This window comes from Chanos chanos, chromosome 12, assembly GCF_902362185.1.
Source record: "Chanos chanos chromosome 12, fChaCha1.1, whole genome shotgun sequence".
Classification (NCBI taxonomy): domain Eukaryota; kingdom Metazoa; phylum Chordata; class Actinopteri; order Gonorynchiformes; family Chanidae; genus Chanos; species Chanos chanos.
The window spans coordinates 2,631,226-2,637,116 of record NC_044506.1 but is presented as its reverse complement, the minus strand read 5'-3'; the positions used below and the strand labels follow the sequence as shown (position 1 = coordinate 2,637,116).

Genomic DNA, 5,891 nt, shown 5'->3' with positions numbered 1-5,891 from the left:
ATTTTACGTGTATTAATTCTGCCCTGAAGAGATGTCTTAAGATTATTCCATCATTTTTGTCTTGTTCAGAGTAATGAGGAAGTTGTCGCTGCTTATTTTATTTATATTTTTATGAATTAAAATACCCAGATATTGTGGTATCTTAGGAGAGATGACCAACGCAGACAGTCTTTTAGGATATTTATTTTTCTCTTCCGAACGGGAGTACAAATGCAAAAGTGGCACTTCGGCATCCAATTACTATCTCACTCAAAGCTTTCTTCTTTTTCTCTTTTAGGTTTCACAACTAACATCAACACAGGACAGCACCACCCGGTGATTACTCCAGGCAAGGTGTTTTACATATACATATTCACGATATAACATCTCCCCCCTCTTTAGGCTAAATGATTTCCTAACATTACTTTGCAGTTTCAAATAATAACAAAACAAGAATAATCCTCAATTCTAACAATCTCATTCATTAACAAGTGTACCCATTACCATCTATAAAGGTGTACCTCTTTTTATACATATATATATATATTTGTACACATATCAAAGGCGTCCACTTTGCCAAACACCAATGATAAAACAAAAGGTACAGTATGATAACGGTTGCCTTACAACTAAACCTTATGTAACACATCAATTTACAAACAAAAATTGTTCTGAACAGTTTGCTGTTGTACTTTTTTTTTTTTCATTAGGTTATGCACTTATCTCACAAAGTCTCTCAGGTAAGCTGGAAAATTTCTCTCTCTCTCAGATCATCTCAAGGTTGTAGTCTCAGGGTTTGGGGGTTGCTCTGGACTCACAGCTTTTCCAGGAACAGTTTGTACAGTCTCCCTTGACTCTGCCTCCATGGAAAAATCCTTAGTTGCCAGAGGAGTCAGGGTCACTGAACCCTCGGAACCGTTTGACACTTCTTCTGGGACCCTCTCTGGATCCGGTTGCAGAGGTTCCTTAGTGTACCTTGCTCTCATCTGGTCCACATGCCTGCGCAGACTTTGACCATTACCGATGACCACGCTGTATGACACTGGACCTGTACAACTGTTAATGACTCCGGGAACCCACTTCGGACCATAACTGTAGTTTCGGATGAACACTTCATCACCAGGTTGGAAATTTCTCAGTTTGGTGCCTGGATCATGAATTTGTTTCTGCCTCAATTGCCTCTCTTGTATCTTTGCTTTTAGATCCGGTATCGACAGGTCAAAGGTCGATCTTAGTTTTCTGGACATGAGCATCTCAGCTGGAGAATTTCCAGTGGTGGAGTGAGGGGTAATTCGGTAATTGAACAGGAATCTGGAAAGCTTTGTTTCAACTGTCTCGCCTGGCGTTTTCTTTAGTCCATCTTTTAAGGTTTGTACGGCCCTCTTGGCCAATCCATTTGATGAGGGATGGTATGGAGCAGATGTGAAATGGCGAACACCATTTTGCTTCAAGAATCCCTCGAATTCAGCACTAGTGAAACATGATCCATTATCTGTGATGAGACATTCCGGTATTCCATGTGTGCTGAAACTTTGCCTTAGTTTCTCAATAGTCGCTTGGGAAGTGGATGAGTTCATGGCATAAGCGTCCAACCATTTTGAATGTGCATCCACAATCACCAAGAACATCTTCCCTAGGAAAGGGCCTGCATAGTCTGCATGTAGTCTAGACCATGGTCTCTCAGGCCATGGTCTCTCAGGCCATTCCCATGGATGAAGTGGAGCCAGTGGTGGATTCTTCGCATTCTTTTGGCATTCCCAACAACTGCTCACTTCTCTCTCCACCTCTTTGTCCATCCCTGGCCACCATACATATGATCTTGCCAGTCCCTTCATTTTGGACATTCCTGCATGTGTGCAATGTAACTGTCTCAACAGGATTGTTCGCCCTTGTGGAGGTACGATCACTCTTGCACCCCACAAGACACAGCCCTCTCTGACACTCAAAGCTTCTTGAGTAGTATGGTTGCAACCTGGAATCTGTTACTACCGGCCATCCTTTCAGAACATATTCACGTACCTGTGACAAGATCACATCTTGAGCTGTCCATTTCCTAATTTGTTCTGCATTCAGGGGAGCGGTGTCTAACAACTCAAGCATCAACACCTTGTCCTCCTCCTGCTCTCCCTCATCCCCCGACTCAGGCACTGGCAGTCTGCTTAGTGCGTCCGCATTTGCGTGCTGCTTTCCCGGTTTGTACACAATTTTGTACTCGCAGGCTCTAAGCCACACAGACCAGCGCTGTACCCTTGGAGATACCATTTGTGGTACTTGTTTCCTCTCATTGAACAAGGTTATCAGGGGTTTATGGTCAGTGACAATAGTAAAAATCCGTCCGTACAAATACTTGTGGAATCTTTGGATCTCGAAAATCACTGCCAGTCCTTCTTTGTCTAGTTGGGAATAGCGTCTTTCTGCTGGCGTCAGGGTGCGTGACATGAACCCCAACGGTCTTTCACTCCCGTCCTCCATCTTGTGCGATAAGACCGCTCCTACCCCATAAGGAGAAGCATCACATGAAAGAATAAGCTCTTGATTGGCTGAGTAGTGCACCAACACATCTGCAGATCTCAACAGCGCTTTTGATTTTTAGAAAGCCTTCTCTTGTGGTTCATTCCAACTCCATTTTTCATCCTTTCGCAGGAGCTGATATAGTGGAGCTAACAAAGTGGCCAGATTAGGTAAGAACCTGCTATAATAGTTAAGTAAGCCTAAATACGTCTTTAACTCTGTGATGTTTGTTGGAGCAGGTGCTTCCTCGATGGCCTTAACTTTGGTCTCCATAGGGCGCAAGCCTCGTGCATCCATAAATGCACGTACTTCTGTTTCCATAAACGCGCACTTGCTTCGTTTCAGTCTCAGGCCGGCTTCTTCCAGCCGCTTCAGTACTTCTCCCAAGTTCCTCAAATGGTCTTCCTCGGTTGTCCCTGTGACTATGATGTCATCCAAGTACACTGCTACCTGTGTTACCCCTTGTAGCAGACTCTCCATTGTCCTCTGGAATATAGCTGGTGCTGAGGAGACCCCATACGGTAAGCGACTATATGTAAAAAGTCCTTTATGTGTATTTATGGTCACGTATTTCTGGGACGGCTCATCCAACGTGATCTGTTGATATGCATTACTCATATCTAGTTTGGAAAACTTCTGTCCTCCTGACAGCACTGCGAACAAATCTTCCAGCTTGGGGATTGGGTATTGCTCTAATGAAGCCACCTGATTAACTGTCAATTTATAGTCCCCACACAACCTGACTGTGCCATCGGGCTTCAAAATGGGAACTACTGGGGCCGCCCATTTGGAGTATTGATGGTGTGATGATGCCCTCTTTCAATAATCTATTAATTTCTTGCTCAACTTTCGCTCGCATGGCGTAGGGGACAGATCGGGGCCTATAAAACTTTGGGGTGGCTATTGTCTGCCACATGGATGACTGCGGAGTTTCCCTTCAGTGTGCCCAATTCTTCTTTAAAGACTGAGGCATGTCTCTGAATTACCTGCTGCAGTGTCTTTGATTCATTATGGGTATACTTTATTTCTGCCCAGTTTAACTGAATTTCTTCCAGCCAGTTCCTGCCGAGCAAAATTGGCCCTATACCGTTGACCACCACTAAGGGTAGGGACGTTGTCTGCTTTTGATAAGTAACTTTGACCCTAGCTACTCCCAAAATATGGATTTGCTCCCCCGTGTATGTTTTTAGACACATCTCAGTTTTCTCTAATGTTGGGCTGACTTGGGTCTTGCATATTTTCTTGTACTCCGTTTCATTCATGACTGTGACACTACTTCCAGTGTCTAGCTCAAATTTGACTGGATGCCCTTCAATTTTCATGTCGACCTGAAATGGCTTCACTCTCTTTGTGCTTGAGGCTGTTACACTGTTCAGCGAATAGGTAAGCTCTGTCTCATCTTCTTCTTTCTCTACAACTAAGCTATGTGCTCTGTGAGTATTAGATTTTTCAAAGGCATGCTGTCTATTACTCTTATTTATTTCTCGGGTTTTGCATGCCCTTGCAATATGACCTATTTTTGCACACTTATGGCATTTCTCATTCTTGAATTTACATTCCGTCGCAACATGTCCCTTGCCTTTGCATCTATAGCACTCAACAAGTTTCTCGTGCTCCATTTTCTTACTTCCGCGCGAGCTTTTACTCTCTGCATAGATCTTATTGCATGTCATGGCTGCTGGCTTCCTTTGTATGTCTTGTGCATGTTTATTTGCGGTTTCCATGGCCAACGCGATTTTCATAGCGTTCTCAAAAGTTAAGTTTGGTTCCGACAACAGCCGTCTTTGTATCCGATCATCATTTATGCCACACACTAATCGATCTCGAAGCCTTTGGTCCAGAGTAGCTCCGTAATTACAATCGTGAGCAAGCTTTTCTGAGTTCAGCCACATACTCCATTAAGGTTTCAGTGGGTTTACGGGAGCAAGAGTCGAATTTAAATCTTTGCACGATCTCACTAGTTCTGGGGTTAAAATGGTTTTGGAGGAGACTCACCAACTCTTCGTATTTTTGGTTACTGGGTTTTGCGGGGCTCATACGATTTCTCATGAGGCTATATGTCGGTGCTCCCACTGCACTGATGAAAATAGCGCTCTTCTTGTCATCATCGTCAATTTCGTTAGCGATGAAAAACTGTTCCATAATTTCGCAGTATTCGTCCCAGGTCTGTAACTTGGAATCAAATGTCGAAAGAGTCCCTATCGTACCCATCTTCTTTCCCTCCTTTTTTTTTTTTTCGAAAGAATCCTAAATTGTCTACCTAGCGTTTTATCCTACCCTCACTTCCAGCCGATAACTTCCACTGCATTCACCGTTTATCTCGTCGCCAATTTTATGTGGTATCTTAGGAGAGATGACCGACGCAGCCAGTCTTTTATGATATTTATTTTTCTCTTCCGAACGGGAGTACAAATGCAAAGTGGCACTTCGGCATCTAATTAATATCTCACTCAAAGCTTTCTTCTTTTTCTCTTTTAGGTTTCACAACGAACATCAACACAGAACAGCGCCACCCGGTGATTACTCCAGGTAAGGTGTTTTACATATACATATTCACGATATTACACTTACATATGTTTCTTTCCCAAGCAGTTATTGAAGTTAACAGTACTCTTCACAAGGTACCACTTTTAACAAAAACATTCTCTTACAAAGCTGATATTTCAGTTTGCTGATTGTCTGCCTGTCATGCTCTGTAATATATAGCATTAAAGAGAATCTTGGAAGTTTGGTCCATACCCCATTATCCTTCACAGATGTTTCTTTTTCCCATTATTTTTATTCTGATAGAGACTTATACTCTCTCTCTCTCTCTCTCTCTCTCTCTCTCTCTCACACACACATATAAAACACTACGCATACTGAGCAGTCCAGTCAACTTAAGAACTAACTGAAACTCAACACTTACACTTAACAACCAACACTTCACACAGGCCATTGCTCACTATATGTATTTCTTGTGCACAGAAGTGCATATTCTTGTAGGTACAACAATGTTTAAATATTAAAATACGAGACAAAGTTAGAAACAGAGTCATGAATTTTGATAGAGCAGGAGAAATACAAGCAAAGCAGCTTGGTACTCCAATTCACATAAGACTCAGAGCAGCACAAACCAAAGCCCAACAGGTGGCACTCAAATACTGAACAACATTCATATTAGCGCCTCTACTGGTGGAGCTAAAAGTATAAGTAAAATATGGGACCAAAAACATAGTTTCTGAGAGCTCTCCAGTACCATCAAGTATAATGAACCCCCTTTGAACCCAATCTAGCCCCTCTTGCTATGGTAAAGAGTTAGCATCCTGAGTCCAGTGACAGTACTGCTAAATTATGTAAAACACAAAGTGACACATAATCTGATATGCACGCTATTTGTCAATATCATACGGTTCCTCTAA

The 5,891-nt window shown here is 42.6% G+C and overlaps 1 pseudogene; it reads right to left on the bottom strand.

Moving 5' to 3' along the window:
- Positions 1 to 749: 749 nt before the first annotated feature.
- LOC115825439 (uncharacterized protein K02A2.6-like) lies at positions 750 to 4,701 on the bottom strand (annotated as a pseudogene).
- Positions 4,702 to 5,891: the final 1,190 nt, after the last annotated feature.